The following is a 17,717-nucleotide window of genomic DNA, read 5'->3' as shown; positions in this document are numbered from 1 at the left end:
AAGGCCTGTGCAGGAACCTCAAATCAAATTCTTCCCATTCTGGTACCTGGAGCCCATCACACGAAGACATACTCCCCACCTAGCTATACCAAGCTCCAAGCTGACTTCTTGTTCAGAGAGGGACCATGGGGGGAAAGCAGACCTACAAATAAGACAGCAGAGGGAAGCACACCACTGCCTGGAAAAATATATCCAGCTCCCGACTCCCAAACACATGCAGATAACCAAACAATACTAGACGTATGAGAAAAAATACCAGCACAAGAAAAGATCAAGCTAAAGAGAATTACTCGCTTGGGAAGAAGCAGAAATTCAAGACACATACTGCTCTTTAAAAAAATTATAATTGCTATCTTCAGAAAACTGACAAAAAGTTATGACTTTTATAAGACACCAGAGAATAACAAGAACTCTGTTAAAAATGTTGTCTACAGTGACTGAAATAAAAACAGAAAAATTGGAAGAGCACTTGAGGGAAACAGACAAAGGGATCAATGTAGAGATCAAATAGATGAGTAATAATTTGGTAAATTTAAAAAGAGAAGATTGAGTAATTATCAGATAAAGAATGGGGAATATTTTTCCAGAACTGAGAGATAAAAATCTTTGCATTAAAAGAATGAATAAAATTTTACAACAGCAAGGACAAATAGGTTGTTTAAGCTTCTAGCTTGGGTAAGGGGATAACCTACAAAGGGAGGAGAAATGGCTCATGCCTGTACTCTCAGCACTCTGGGAGTCTGTGGTGGGTGGGTCACTTCAGGACAGGAGTCCGAAACCACCATGGCCAACATGGCAAAACCCTTTCTCTACTAAAAACACAAAAATTATCTGGGTGTGGTGGTGGAATCCTGTAATTCCAGCTACTCGGGAGGCTGAGGCATGAGAATCACTTGAACCCAGGAGGCAGAGGTTGCAGTGAGCCGAGATCGTGCCACTATACTCCAGCCTGGGCAACAGAGCAACATTCCGCCTCAAAAAAAAAAAAAAAAAATTACACGAAATGTATTTATCTTCAGCAACAATGGCTGTTAGGCGATGTCAAAAAATAAAATCACACAAATTTAGTTAAAGATTGAACTGGCTTCTATTTTCAGTTCTACAATTGGGCAGTACCACACTCTAGTGGACAGAATGACTGTTCCAGTGAGCTGAACAGAAGAGGTCAGCTTAATAGGCAGAAAAGGGCTGAAGAAAGCAGAAACAGAGAACGAAAAGAGAAGTGGCTGTTTTTGTTAGTTTCCTTAAAACAGACTAGTCTGCAGCCATACCGCCCTGAATGTACCTGATGCTGTCTGATCTCAGAAGCTAAGCAGGGTTGGGCCTGGTTAGTATTTGGATGGGAGACGATTGGGGAATACTGGGTTCTGTAGGCTTTTTAAAAAATATTAAAATTAAAAATAAATAAATAAATAAAACAGAGAGAACTTCCTTATTAAACTCATTCAGGTTGACTGGATTCTCCTGTGTTTTGGAAAAACAGCTGGTTTCAAAGTTCAGTTTGATTACACAGCACTTAGCACGAGTGACTCCACTCTGGTTTGCTTTTGTCTGCTGGGACCTAGTGCAGGACGCTAGTTCAAACCCATGGCGTTCCATAAATGTTGTTAAACAAAGACAATAAAGCAATGCCTTTAAAATTCCCTGGATGCATTCTTTGGAACCTAGAATTTTATAGCAGACAAGTTATCAATAAAATGTGAGCACAAAATAACACTTACAAATAATTAGATAACTTTGGTGTATTCTTTGTGAAGGAGTCACTTAAGTGTAGACTCTGGCAAAACAAAGATGAAAAAATGAGAAGGATATGAGTTACTAAAAATAATTGATTGAATCTAGGAGTGCATTTCAAAGAAATTCAGAATGACAACTGCTTCAGGCCTAGAAAAAAATGGTTTAAATTCCAACAGGAAGTCAATGGACTCCAAGAAGCATAAGAAGATTAATTTTTAGCAACAGACAGAGTGAGCAAGGGCCTAAATGACATTAGTGACTTGGAGAGAAAACACATGTTTTCTGTTAACAAGAAAAAAGAAAGGCAATTAGAAACTCTAGGAAATAAAATGGACGTAAGAAAAATCATTGTCCTAATATGAAACAAATTAAAATGTGGAATTAGCTTAAGTCATAGGTGGACAGTGAGAAAATAGAATCCTTTTCTCTTGGACTCCAGACATGCTTTTCTTCAAGTAATACAGAAATTATCCTTTTGTACTTGTGGTGAAAATATGTGATCCTAGTATACTAGTTGGTTCAGCAGTGATTGCTATTTTCACAGTCATTTCAGTGAAAATGTATTGATAAAAATACAATGAAAATCATTACAATGGAAATTATGGTTATTGTTTTAAATATAATCAACCCTGTATTAGTCAGTGTTCTCTAGAGAAACAGAACCAATAGGATGTGTTTATATGTATTACACAGAGAGGTTTATTTTAAGGAATTGGCTCATACAATTGTGAGGGTAGGTGAATCTGAAGTTTGCAGAATAGGTGGGCAGGGAAGACAGCTGATGTTGCTGCTTGAATCTGAAGGTAGCCTGGAGGCAGAAATCCTCTTCCTTAGGGAACCTCTGTGCTCTCTCTTGAAACCTTCAGCTGATAGGATGAGGTCTAACCGCATTATGAAGTGTAATCTGCTTTACTCAGAGACAACTAATTTAAATGTTAATCTCATCTAAAAAATACCTTTGCAGCAACATTGAGACTGGCATTTGACCAAATATGTGGGTGCCACGGCCTAGCAAACAGACATGCAAAATTAACCATCACAAACTCAGCACAAAGATCAAAGATTTAGATACGGCCAAAGATGAAGAGTAAATATTAACCTTCGTCACATAAAAGTTAAAATCTAAGTGACATAAAGTGGAAGATGAAAGGGTGGAGGAAAGGTAGTGGAGACTGGAACCTAATGGAGAGTAACAGGATCTGTGTAAAGTGGATGGATGAAAAAAATAGAAGCTTAATTAACATAACAGCCCAAATTTTAAAAGAAGGATTGCAGAGGAGTATGTTAGCGTGAGTCAGAAAAACCCGATTTGTTTTTCATAGATGTCTTAGAACATAGGTTTTATAATAATGATACAAGAACATTATTTAGATTGAGGGTTACAAACTGTCCATAGGATAGAGCTGGTGGGTAAGTGAGATTTTTGTGTATAGAGTATCTTTTAAATTTGACATTAGACAAGGTAGGTATTCGATATTTACAGTAATCTACACTAATCTAAGGAGATAGTGCCTTATGCATAGCCCACCCCAAAATTTATATTGCCTGCCTGATCTCTGGAGGTATTTATGCCGATAAACCTGATTTAGAATTAGGGCAGTGACCGCCATGTCTAAAGACAAAATGGTTAGAAGTTGTTGCCTCTGAGGACTTAGGGGTAGAGGGATGGGTCAGGGAGTGTTGTTATATAATCTAAACTTCTGTGTTCTATTTTTGAAAATTACATGATAACATACCTTTAATAAAAATAAGTGGAGTAAAAGGACCTAGAGCAGACTGAGGGAACAGTATTATGTTCATCAGAGAGAACTGAGGAGAGATCAGTAGAGGAACAAGAGAGAAATGTAAGAAAAGTGAGAGAGAAGATTGCAATTTAGAAGATTCTTACAACTAGACCAGGATTCTGGTATTCTCTGATTTCTCCTCCAGGCATGTCCCTGTCTCTGGGATTGGGAGGCAGGCCTTCTGCAAGTGTGTGGTCTGTCATTTGCTCTCTAGGACTAGCCCGGGCTCTTGGGCGCTCTTTATATTATAAGCAAAGGGTGCCTGGTGTTTTTTTATTTTTTTTTGTTTTTGCCAGGGAAGCACAATTGGTTGTTGGATCTGGCACATTACTGGCCTATTTATCACTCAGAGTAAATGACACTCAGACATGCAGTGTTCCCAGGGTTATATAGCATATCCATGTGAATTCTCTAAACCGTGACATTTTTGTTCAATAAGCCAGTTGCTAATCGGCATTTGTGAAGAATGAACAATTAGCTGAAATGACATGATGGGAAATAACTCTATGCTTATCCTGAGGATAAATCTAATCAGCAAATTCAAATTAACTAAGGAATAATGATAAGAAAATATGGATGCTAAGCTATGCACTGATATTACCATTGAGGAAATTTTCTGGTAACTCTGACATGATGTGATAATGTCACTAGTAATAATGTGACAGCGTGGAATTCAGTATGGTTAGGCAAAATGAAGTGAAATGTCGATGTTAAATTGATACTCTACTCATTAAGACATCAGAGGTGTAATTCTGTACATAGTGATTTAGAAATTATTTTAAAGCATTTCCTAACCTTCAGTGCTTCTAATTCTTGGGAAATCACGTTATCTAACATTTCTGTAATTGGGCTAATACCTTGAAAATTATTAATTTGCTTCTGTTTTCTTTTCTGTGTTGTTATTGCAAGACCCTTGTCATAATCAGCTTCATGGATCAATCCACATAGTGGAAGAGGGTGATGGATAAGAGGCTAGAGGAGTGATACTCACCTTCTGGCTTTATAAACAGGATCTGCAACCAAAAATTCAGACCGAGGGACAAGCATTCCTGAGAAATAACTGATTGTTCTAAATCTCTTCATCTCTGTATTGGCACATCACCATCCAAGCCTGGAAGAGCCTACTTCTAGGGTCCTTTGTAAGAGTTGCATGTGGAGTTCACTGGTTTTCTTTGATCCCCTTAAATTTCCCACCAAATTTCACTTTAATCCCACTAAATTATGTTCCCCAAAAAATGGATGTAATTTATTCTGGGGAAGTCGCTGGTGTGCAAACACTGCTCAACTACAAAATATAGTTGCCGTAAGTTAGTTATGGGGCTTTGTGGCCCCTGAGTAACGATAAACGTATTATCAACTTCTGTTTTCTCAAAAAACTGTAGACTTCTTTGGAGTCCTCCAGCACTAAGTTTCTACCAGTTGTCCACGTGAAGAAGATTAAAAAGTTTTACTTTTGGGCTTTCACAGGGAGAGAATAAATTGTGGCTCCAAAAGAAAACTGCGTGGGGAAAATGGTTACTTGGATCCCAATCAAATATGAGAACCTCACTTTAATTTATAAGAAGAGAAACAGCATGAATTATTAAAATCTAAGTAGTGAAATCTAAGTACCCTTGATCTAGCAGTGTTAATAGAATTCTTTTTACTGGTTTATGATTAGGCTTAACTTTACAAATTAGTAACTGAATCTAATCAGTTTCTCTCTTCATCTTTTTCTTATAATCAAGCTCTGTGCTTGTTTTTCCATCAGTCTTTCACCTGATGGTTTTAACATCAATTCTTGTCTTCATCCCTAATTTCATTAGGATTTCAAAAAAATCGTTTCATTTCTTATACACTAATTCATTAAAATTCTTCTGAAAGCGTTTTTCTCCATTGATACAGGCATTTGATTATTCTAAAATGCAGTTCTTAGTAACAACTTACTTCTCTCCCTTAATCATCAATTTTCAGATTGAGAAGTAGGTTTAATAGCCTTTTAAACAGTGAAAAAAAGCAGATGTTTCTGACTTTTATCAATGCCATTATAGACCCATGGATTTTCATCGACTCAACACATTACTCTCTTCTGTAACTGTTTTTCAAGTTCAAGTTGTTATTTCAGCCACAGGGAGCCATGTCTCTGTGTTCTTTTGTCATAGCATTAAAAGCTTCTTTGCCTTCTGATCCATTAAGATATTTGAAGCCTATCTTTTGTCATCCCTGCTGCAGGAGTGAAATCAGGCATTTGTCCAAGAAATCTTATCAGACTTAGTGTGGGTGGCATTAGAGAGAAAATCTGTGTGCAACGAGGGCCATTGCTGCTGGATGACACGGCATAGATACTATTTCAAGTAACACAGTCAGAAAAGACACTTTAAAAAACTTTAAGCTCATATTGATAATTTTATTTCTTTTTTTTCTTTTTCAGCATTCACATTAAGGACACAGCAGTGTCTTTTTCTTTTCTTTTTTGAGATGGAGTCTCTCTCTGTCCAGGCTGGAGTGTGGTGGCACGATCTTGGCTCTCTGCAACCTGTGCCTACCCGGTTCAAGCAATTCTCTCACCTCAACCTCCTGAGTAGCTGGAACTACAGGCCCATGCCACCAAGCCCAGTTAATTTTTGTATTTTTAGTAGAGATGAGGTTTCACCATATTGGTCAGGTGGGTTTTGAACTCCTGTCCTCAAGTGATCCACCCACCTCAGCCTTCTAAAGTGCTGGGATTACAGGTGTGAGCCACCACACTTGACCTCATATTGATAATTTTCTATTTCATTTTAACATTACAGTATTTTAATTTAGTTTATTTGATTTCACAATTGTAAAATTGTGTTTTCTAACATTGAAGATCCTGTTTTTAACATTAATATAATTAACGTTTTATCTGACAATATCAAAGAACTAGAATCCAAATAACAGAAGATATTATTACTAACAATAACGCTACAGTTTAGTGTAACTCTAGTGAAATGTGAACGTTATAATTCTTTTAAATCCTAGAGCACATCCAACTAAATATGTATAAAGTTAAAAAATTAAATGTTAACAGTTTGATATGTGGTTAGATTCATTCGTTTTGGTTTGTTTTCAATTTTGGGGTTTTTAAGGTAACTTTTATGTTAACTTTATAGTTGTGAGTTGCATAATGACATTTCCGTAAACAACCAACGAATTGCATATACGAAAGTGATTGCATAAGGTTATAATGTATTTTTACTGTGTCTTTGCTATGTTTGGATGCACTGTGTTACAGCTGCCTACAGTACACAGCACAGTCACATGCTGCACAGTTTGTTAGCCTAGGAGCTATCCCAGAGAACGCAGGTGTGTAGCAGGCTGTATTGTGTGGGTTTGGGTAAGTATCCTCTATGTAAAACCGCCTAACAAATCATTTCTCAGAATGTACCCCCATTGTTGTGTACTGCATGACTGTATCTTGAAATAATTTCAGATTTACAGACAGAATTTAAAAATAGTACAATGAATTGCCATAAATCCTTCATCTCGCTTTCTCAATGAGTAAAATTTTATCACATTTGCGTTATTATTTTGTTCTCTTTCTCTCTGTACATATATTTAAACACTTTTCTCCATGATACATTTCAGAGTAAGTTGCTGATGCATTGCCTCTTTACCACTAAATACTTCCCCGCGAGTTTCCTGAAAATGAAGACGTCCTGGTGCAGTATACAGTGGTGCACCACATATGGCCTTTAGCTGTCACGTCTTTGATATCTCCTTTAATCTTTGACAATTCTGAAGTCTTGTCTTACTTTCATGATCTTTTTTTGAGATGGAGTCTCGCTCTGTCACCAGGCTGGTGTACACTGACGCGATCTCAGCTCACTGCAACCTCTACCTCCCGGTTTCAAACGATTCTCCTGCCTCAGCCTCCCAAGCAGCTGGGATTACAGGCGCCCACCACCACACCCAGCTCATTTTTTTGTATTTCTAGTAGATAGGGTTTCCTCATGTTGGCCAAACTGGTCTCAAACTCCTGACCTTGTGATCGGCCCGCCTCGGCCTCCCAAAGTGCTGGGATTACAGGCATGAGCCACCACACCCAGCCCAATCTTGACATTTTTAAAGAGGCTGCTTATTTCCTAGAATCTTCCCTCAATTTGTTTTTGTTTCCTCATGATTTGATGCCTGCTATGCATTTTAAAAAGGGAGTACTATAAAAGTGAGATCGTGTTCTTCTAGTGCAATATGTCAGAAAGTATATATTTATTTTTCGCCTCTTTATAGGTGATGCTAACTTTGGTCCCTGGTTGAGATTAAGTCTTCTCAGTTTCTCTACTATAAATTTACTATTTTTTCCTTTATATTATTAATTAATAAGTATATTGTGAAGAGATACTTTGAGAGTGTCTAAATATCCTGTTTAGCATCAATTGTCCACATACTAATTTAGTGCTTATTGAGGATTTTGCCTGACATCATTCTTTGTTGGTTGCCTGATTTTCTACATCTGTTAGTTGGCATTGCACTGTAAGGAAGAGATTTTTCTTCATTTCTATTTATTTATCCATAAATTCCTATTTTCTTCAACATATGTTATCACAATTATTAATTTTGATGTCAAATAATCCCAGATTTGGTTAGTAGAAGCTCCTTCGAGCTGATGCCCATGCCCTTTTGACATGACTCCATTATTTTCTGAGCAATTTCCCTTTAGTTTTGACCTCCTAAATATCATTGTTTTAGATGCGTTTCTTGTACATCACTTACGGATTGGTCTTATTTTCACAGCCAACATACAAATATTTTTTCAATGGGGAAGTTATGTTCATTGCTGTTTATTCATATGAATGATGTACTTTGTCTCAGTTCTGTCATATTTTATATTGTAGTAATTATGGTATATATGCTCTGTTTCATTGTATGGTGTATTTTCTTTGTTCTTTTGTTAAAATTTCTTCTAATATGTAAGAGGGTTTATAGTTTTTAAGCATGTTATTTGTACTTATATCCTTTTTATTGCCTGTTGCCCACTGTTTTCCAATATAATCTTCCACTATCTGATTTGCAAGTTTTAGCAGTATGCTTTAACTCCTATTTCTTGCTTACACAATAACAGCAATGTGCTGTTCAACTATCTTCATTCCCTCCCGCTTCTCTCCCTTTTCAGTTGCTGTGTTTCTACTTATCAGAGCATATAACATGTGTCATGCAACTTCTAATATTATTCTTCCTACCATATCCCCACTGTTTTTCCCTTTAAATCAACCTTCAATTAATTCTGATGCACCATAGGGATGGAAGCCACCATTCTAGAGACTCTTGTTCAAGTCAAAATGAAATGCTTAGGTCTTTGGGTACATAGTCTTCAAATAAGATAAAGTACCTTCTACCTATCTAATATAATCACATATATTAACATCTCCAGAAATAAATTATGAGACATATTGCCAGACAAAAAGAAAACAAGGAGAACCTCCAAGGCACATTGCACTGTGCAAATGAAATACGTTTTAAAAAATAGTCAACTTGGCCAGGTGCAGTGGCTCACACCTGTAATCCCAGCACTTTGCAAGGCCGAGGAGGGTGGATCACCTGAGGTCAGGAGTTTGAGACCTGCCTGGCCAACATGGGGAAACCGCATCTCCACTAAAAATACCAAAATTAGCCGTGAGTGGTGGCCCACTTGAAATCCCAGTTACTTGGGAGTCTGAGGCAGAAGGAAAGCTTGACCCGGAAGACGGAAGTTGCAGTGAGCCAAGATCAAGCCACTGCACTCCAGCCTGGGTGATAGAGGGGTACTTTGTCTCAAAAAAAAAAAGAAAGTCTGCTCTCAGTGAAGAAGCTAAGAGTCACATAGTATTATAACCCAAGTAGATTCAGGCATCTTGGAATCTCAGCCACATACGTGGATAGTGGTGGGCGGGAGAAAGAACAAATACTGACCGGGTATTTATGATCTGCTCTACGTGCTGGGATTATAGCCAGGAAGCAGTCTACAATATCATGGCTTAATGAAATTTGTATTCCAATGAGGTGCTGCATGATAAAAACCATATAAATAAATACATATGCAATAATTACAAGAGCAGATGTGGAGTGAAAGTAAGTAATAAAACACATTGGATAAGCTGGGATCAAAATAACTGGTGGGGATTACAACTTATTTCAACTTTTTTTTTTCCTTTTAAGGGATGTGATCTTTCTATATTGCCATTACACATTTTTTACTTTTACGACTTAGATTTGAAATTGTTTGAACATGATATCTGGAATATCTGTGTAGTTTACTTGCAGAAAGATTCTTCTGGAAAATGTATTCATTCTTTCATTATTTTTGGTCAAATATTTATTGATTGCCCAAGAGTAGAGCAGGCATTATTATTTAATTGGTCCCTTTTATTTTATGATTTTTAGTCAGTAAAATCGTTACCATTTCATATATTAATATTTTACAAAAGAGAGGTAGTAATTTTATTGCGAAATTGGTCATGATGTGCTCTGTCTCTTACTACAACTGGAGTTTAAGATATAATATGGACAATAATTGTTCTTTCTTTCTCTATGAAAGATTAAAATGGTTTAGTAAGTTCATACTTGCCAGGCCTAATACCAGTGGGTAAGGCATTGAGTGGCAAGGATAAGGAAGAATGAATTTAATTTTATGGATTTACAGCTATTTGTTTTCAATAACTTGCTGGTGAGACAAAGCTAAACCACTCAATATTATTCAGTCATCTTGAGCTTTGGTTTTATTGAAATTATTGATTCAGCATGTAGCACACCCAGACAGGAAAAAAAAAAAGCCTAGTAAAGGCAGAAATCTTCTAGGATTTCTGCTTACCTTGATTATTGTATTATATTGGATGTACCAAATTCAGGCATCAATATATAACATTATTTGTAAGATGTCATTTAACTTGGGATGTTGTAAACATTGTAATATGATTTAATGTGAATGTCAAATCAAATTCTGTAGTAATAACTATGTATAATTCATATGCAATGAATTATGAAAAACATAGAGATTTTAACCATGCATGAGTTCCAGGCTAGGTGCAGGTTTCTGAAGAAAATCAGCAGTAACTAGAATTCATAATGTTCTTTGAGACTCATGTAAGGCCAGCGAAGTTTTAGTACATATGCAGAAGTCAAAAATAACAAGTGTGGGGCAGGCTATTTTTTTCTCTCTAGTGTCTCCTTATTCCCAGGTCTTGGAGCTAGAGGACCTCTATTAGATGAGAAAGGGGCCTTTGGTGGCAGGTGGATGTGATGCAGTGAGAACTTCTCAGAGTCCTCCTGGATGAGTGGCTTAATGTGGGGACCGTATCTCTTCAAAGAGCTCAGCTAGGTGTCAGCAGTGTCCCCTCCCCTTCTCCCGTCCCCTCTCCTCTCCTCTCCTTTCCTGCTCAGTTGTCAGCAGTCTCCCCTCCCCTCTATTTTCCTTTCCTTTTTCTTTTTTTGTTAAGAAAAGTTCTCACTCTGTCACCCAGGCTGGAGTATAGTGGTATGATTATAGCTCACTGTAACTCTGATCAGGCTGATTCTCCCATTTCAGCATCCCGAGTAGCCAGGACTACAGGTGTGTGCCACCATGCCCAACTATTTGTTTTTTTAATTTTTTGCAGAGATGGGGTCTCACTATGTTGATCAGACTGCTCTTGAACTCCTGGCCTAAAACAATCATCCTGCCTTTGCCTCCCCGAGTGCTGGGATTACAGATGTGAGCCACCTTGACCGACAATAATAAACTCATATTACTTAAGTCCACTATGATAAAAGCTGTGTTTGTACAATAAAATATTTTTAAATTTTCTTATTCTACTGAATAAATTAAATCTTATAAGTATGGCAACTATTATAATAGCATATAAGCATATGTAAGGAAATTTTTTATAATGAAGAAAACCAATGAAAACGCTATGACAAAAACAAGTTTCAAAATTTCTCCATTTTTGAACAGTAAAAATTGAGAAATATTTATAAATATTTTCTTAACTTAAAATTGTGTCCTTATAAAAACTTTGTCTCACAAATACCAATTTTACAAGAAGATTTCATTTACAGTCAAATTTTATTTGACCAAAAGATTCTCTTCTCATATACTTAGTACAGCAAAGATAATACCTTAACTAATTCCAAATAAATCTGTTGTGCTCATTTAATAAATTTGTTTTCCTAATGAAAATACAATTTATTCTCATTATAGAAAATTTGGGAAATTCAATGAGTAGGAGAAAGAATATCTGTAATTGCATTTCCGGAAACAACCTCCTTAGTACTTTGCTGTATTTGCTCCTTGTTTTTCTCACATAGTTGAGATGATTCATGTATCATTTGAGCTATGATCATTTTAATTTAGCATCATAACAAAAACTTTCCCCAAATTGATCACGTGAATTTTAATGTAATTTTTTATAGTTGCTATCCTATCTTTATAATTCTTCCTTTGATGAAAAATAATAACTTGAACTACAAATGAAATATAGGTGACAGAGGGTCTCTGATGTACAATATGTATAAATGAAAACTAAGAAATAATGTAATAAAAAGTTATGTGCCTTGAAATTAAAGAAAAAAAGAACTTACTCTCAAAATAAAATCCCAATTTCTGTGACTTACAAGGTAATTTGAGCAATGTCTGAAACAGTATGAAATGACTTTTGAATGTCTTATCTTTTAATATCAAAGACATGCTGGTTTTATCACATACTGTAAAAAATTTAATGCTATGTGGCATCAATAAACAAGATTAACATTTGTAATCTAAGTATGATTTCATGATGCAATGCTTAATAAATAGGTAAAAGAATAGATCAAATCAATGAATGTATACATGTTTAATTCTATTGCTGTCAATGTATTAAACTTCTAAATACTAAATCTCACTTCAGGGAACGGAAAGACACTTTCTGTAATACACATGAAACATCAACATTAAAGAATGCAGGGCCGGGCGCGGTGGCTCACACCTGTAATCCCAGCACTTTGGGAGGTCGAGGTGAGTGGATCACGAGGTCAAGAGATCGAGACCACCCTGGTCAACATGGTGAAACCCTGTCTTTACTAAAAATACAAAAAAATTAGCTGGGCACGGTGGTGTGTGCCTGAAGTCCCAGCTAATCAGGAGGCTGAGGCAGGAGAATTGCCTGAACCCAGGAGGCGGAGGTTGCGGTGAGCCGAGATTGTGCCATTGCACTCCAGCCTGGGTAACAAGAGTGAAACTCCGTCTCAAAAAAATAAAAATAAAAGCATAACAACTCTGACTATTGGTGAAGCCTACAAATACTATTGAGTTGAACTGCTAGAATTGTTTTGATAAATGGGAGAACAATGAAAGTCAAGCCCAGAGAGAGAAGGGATGTTGGAAATTCTTTCTGTGAAAGAACAGAGACTCACTCAAATGACCTCAAGAGAGCTGGTGGGTGAAGATACTGAAGCTGTGGTGGGTTGTCTATGTTAAAGGAATTATGGGCAAGAGAACCTGTTAAATGTCTAGTGTTGACATTATCATCAGATGTGTTCAGATTTATTATATAGTAGTTCCCCCGGTCCATGGTTTTGCTTTCCACAGTTTCAGTTACCCATAATCAACTGTGAACTGAAAATATTAAAAATAAAATTTTTGAGATAAACAATCCATAAGTTTTAAATTGTGTACAGTGTCACAGTCTCCCATCTCATCACTCCCAGGTTGTGAATCAGTCTGTAATTTGGCATATACCTGGCCTGCCCATTAGTCACCTAGTAACCTTCTCAGTTATCAGATCGAGTGTCAAGGGATCACAGGACTGTGTTCAGTAACCCTTGTTTGACTTAATAATGGACCCAAAGTGCAAATTAGTATGCTGGAAATTACAATACAACAAAGAGAAGCCAGGAAGTGTTTCCTTTATGTGAGGAGGTAAAAGTTCTCCAATTTAGAAAGAAAAAAAAAATTACATGCTGGGTTGGCTAAGATCTACAGTGAGAATACATCTATCTATGAAACTGTGAACAGTCTATTGTTATAATTGTCCTAGTCTATCATGAGTTATTGTCATTAATTTCTTACTGTGCTTAATTTATAAGTTAAGTTTTATCATAGTATGGACAGGGAAAACAGTGCATATAGGGTTTGGTGCTATCTGTGGTCTCAGGCACTCACTGGGAGTCTTGGAACATATCCCTTATAGCTAAGGGGAACTACTGTATGTGCAAAAATAATAGAATTATATTAAACTGACTTTGTAGTATGTAGTGGATAGACCCTCAGGCAGCCCCCAGTGACCCCCACCTCCTGGTGTTCATATCCTTGTATAATTTCCTGCTTTTCAGTGTGGGCAGAGCTGGTGATTTGCTTCTAACCAATAGAATGTGACAAAGGTAATAGGGTATCACTTCTGTTATTATGTTACAATTTTGTCTTGCTAGAAGATTTGCTTTTAGAGACTCTGCTTTGCCAGCTTTGTTGAAGCCATTGGCCATGTTAAGGGAGGGCTATGTGGTAGGGCATTTCTCAGGGTCTGTAGATGAGGGTGGTCCTCCAGTACAGTCAGCCATAAGCCAGAGCCCTTGGCTCCACAACTTCAAGGAAACAAAATCTGCCAACAGCCTGGGTGAAAAATAAGTGAATCCTTTCCCAGTCGAGCACTGACTTTCCCATCTCCAGATGGGAACCCACTCCCAGCTGACACTCGATTGCAGCCTTGCGGAGAACCTAGCTAAACTGTCCATGGACTCCTGACCCACAGTGGACTATGATATAATACACATGTTTTAAGCCGCTGAGTTTGTTATTTATTGTTTCACACGAACAATAAATAACAGATGCATACTGATTCCTGGTTTAAAAGACAGAGAGCTGATGTGATTTGGATGCTGAAAATTTTGTCATCGGAGCCACAGCAGGAAGACCAGTTTGCTTCTACTTTTCTGCTATTTGTAACTTACACGTCTATTACTTTTCAATTGACTCCTCCTGTCTACTCTCCACAACAATTCTCCACCTTCCTAGTGACCCAGGGAGCTGACCCATATAGACTGCCCTCTGATGTAGGCAACGGGGAACCAGCAAAAGACTGAGGCTGGAAGGAAAAGGGGCTGTTTATTGCTTTGATTCTCTCCCTTCCGGTCTTAGTAGAATAGTTGTGAAGCTCTCCTGAAGATCGAAAACACTTTCAGGTGTCCCTTTCCAAACCACTTTATCTTGGGTTTAGCTAACCACCCCTGCCCCTGAGCTCCTTCAAGCGTAAAGTTAATGATGGGCTGTCCCCACTCTAAGCTCCATGGTTCTGTGCCATACCTTGCTGCTTTTCTTAAACTCTGCTTATTCCTTTTTAAATAGTTCCTTTATTAAACTACCATCAATTTGCCACATTTGAGTGTCATCTATTTTCTCATAGATAATATAGAGTTCAACAATGTTTTTTTTGAATGATGTTGTCCAGAATTAAAAGCAAGAAATCTGTAAATGTAGATTCTAAACTGGAAGATGGGACTTTGTAAGGAGAGGGAGACTGGGGGGAAGCATCATTCTGCTATTGGTTATCTGTCCAACTTTACAATTACATATGAATATATCATGTCAAGGAACTTATCAGAAATCCATTCTTAGAAATCCTCTTTTGTAGATTGCAGGCTCCACGGAGAGAATATAGCCAGACTTCAGTTTGCCTCTGAAGCCTGCACAGAGAACACTGCATTCTTTTGTATTCCTGCATGCTATTTTGTCAACAAAAAGAACACTGAACTCAACTGACAAAGATTAAGAAGAGAAACTAAGAATTCCGTCTCCAGAGATTCCAGAAACAGAAAGATAACCATCTGTCTGGACAGGCAGAGGTACAGCGCTGCATCAGAGATTCTTTGATGTATTTCTCATTTTCTTTTTAGAGGTTATAAAGCGAAGGTTAGTGTAAAGTCGCTGCATGTCACTTGTATCATTCTATTTCAAATGTGTACGTTATGCAAGATGAGTCTGGGAACTTGACACAACAGCTTTTCAAAGAATCTGGCTTTTTCATGAGTTTGCAAAAGATAGGAACAAGAGTGAGACTATCTTAAGACCAGTTTTCTGATGCCTTGGGAAGTTAATATTTCTCTTCAGTTCGGTGCAGCTATGGAATTTGCATAACGTGGGAGGCTGCTACCTGGGTAGAATGAGGTGTTTAGAAAAGCAGAAGGCCTGGGAAGATGTATATGTCACCTCAGCCCCCACTTCCCTCACACCAAGGGAAGGGATAAAGTGCCTTAACCTTGATTACAGAATGTTAGAGCCAGGAGGGATTGAAGAGACTATCTAATACCATTTCCTTATTTTCCAATTGAGAAAACTAAGCCATTGAAAATTACATGGATTTGTCTCAACTCACATAACGGGTCTGTGAGTTTGATGAAGTCTAACTTTCTCTTCCCAAGCAATTTTTTTCTTTTCTTTTAAATGAGTAGGCCTGTACAGAGAACATACACATCCAGAGGTCAGGAATTCACCCCAAACCCTTTAGTGTTAATGCCCAGGCTTCTGTAAGTCTGTAAAGGAAGAAAGAGGATTCTTAGCTATGAAGGGAGTTAAGTGTTAGAGGTATCACCACACCAGGCGGGGATATAGCCCACTCCAAGGTCACAAAAAGTGTCAAAATAATCTGTGGGTCCTTGAATAAATTAAGGCCTTCTTGCTCATCCAGGGAGCAGTTATTTCCCAGGCCAGGCCAACCTTACACCATAAGTTGTCCTTGGAGAGAACACAACTGGACTCATTTGAGAGCTACCCTGAATCTTCCCGAACATAACTTGACATTCAGGGGCCTGGAAGCTGCCTTGGGAAAATGAATTGACAGGTAATTTTAAAATACACCGCAAAGTGCTTCTTATAAGTCTATGTATTTTTCAAACACTGTTTGTGTTTCTGCTCAAACTGCTGTATTTTTATAGTAACTGGAGCAAGGTTTATGTTTAAGGACTAAATATACCAATTCAGTTTAAGGACCAAAAAAGAAAAATTGTTGCACAGTGGTTAATTGATAAGGGCCAGACCCTCTCAATTTTTTTTTTTTTCCCTTGAGATGGAGTCTTGCTCTGTCATCCAGGCTGGAGTGCAAGGATGCTAACTCGGTTCACTGCAACCCCTGCTCCTGGTTCAAACGTTTCTCCTGCCTAAGCCTCCCAAATAGCTGGGACTACAGGCACTCACAACCATGCCTGGCTAATTTTTTTTTTTGTGTGTGTGTGTGTTTTGTGGGGATGGGGTTTCACCATGTTGGTCAGGCTGGTCTTGAACTCCTAACCTCAGGTGATCCACCTACCTCAGCCTCCCAAAGTGCTGGGATTACAGGCATGAGCCACCATACCCGGCCTTCATCTCTTAATAAATTGCTTCAAAAACACTTGCTAAAGACACAGTCCCCACACAGCTCTCTTACACACACACTGCTCATGTGTACATATGCGTATATATAGACACTCACAATGCATATACACACATACTTGTGCACATATGCGCACATGTGGCCAAATTAGGACTCTACCCAATCCCTGGATTCACAATTTGGTGATCCTTCCTCGATGGCAATGCTCTTGCTTATACATGAGAAATATCTAATGAAGCCAAATAGTTTTTTCTTGGTCCAAATTATATTATCAGGTAAGATGAATTGTTAGTTGCTTATCTCAGTATATAATCTCATCTAGGTGAGAAACTCTCCTGATGTTTAAAAAGCATCAAGAACTTTAAAAAGATGTTTAAAAAGCAGTTCAGTTATTATATCCTCTCATGTCGGCAGATGGTAGAACCTTACTATTGGTCAGCCTAGGGGAAGCCTTTGCCCTGGGGTTGGTTTTATTCTGGGCGTTGTGGAATTGTCTGTCTCTCTCCCCCTACCTGTGCGAGCATCCTCAGAGACACCACCCTTCTCCTATATTATGAAGATGTAGGAGAAGCGCTGCGTCATCCTCCACTTCTGACCACAAGCTCTTTAGCTGAAGCACTCTCTGCTATTTCAGGGCCCCTCTCAGGGTGTTTAAGAGAGTCACACCGATCAATCAATCAATCAATCGTCACACCAAATTCCCTGTCGCCCCTCATGGAAGGAATTTGGTGTAACTATCTTAGGACCATATGCCTATATTTTTCATATTGCCATTACACTTTTAGGGCATTTCACTTGGGAATAAGCCCATAGATTCCCTAAAAGTTTATGAGTTTCTACCAGATTCTACATTCTGGGGAAGGGGTTGGGGCGCCTTTTCAGAGCCCAATCAAAGTCTAAACTCTCC

General features: G+C 37.9%; 1 pseudogene; it reads left to right on the top strand.

Moving 5' to 3' along the window:
- Positions 1-1,257: 1,257 nt before the first annotated feature.
- On the top strand, positions 1,258-1,376 carry LOC118149630 (5S ribosomal RNA; annotated as a pseudogene).
- Positions 1,377-17,717: the final 16,341 nt, after the last annotated feature.

This window comes from Callithrix jacchus, chromosome 19 (genome assembly GCF_049354715.1).
Source record: "Callithrix jacchus isolate 240 chromosome 19, calJac240_pri, whole genome shotgun sequence".
Taxonomy (NCBI): Eukaryota; Metazoa; Chordata; class Mammalia; order Primates; family Cebidae; genus Callithrix; species Callithrix jacchus.
This window is presented reverse-complemented; position numbering and strand designations above follow the sequence as displayed.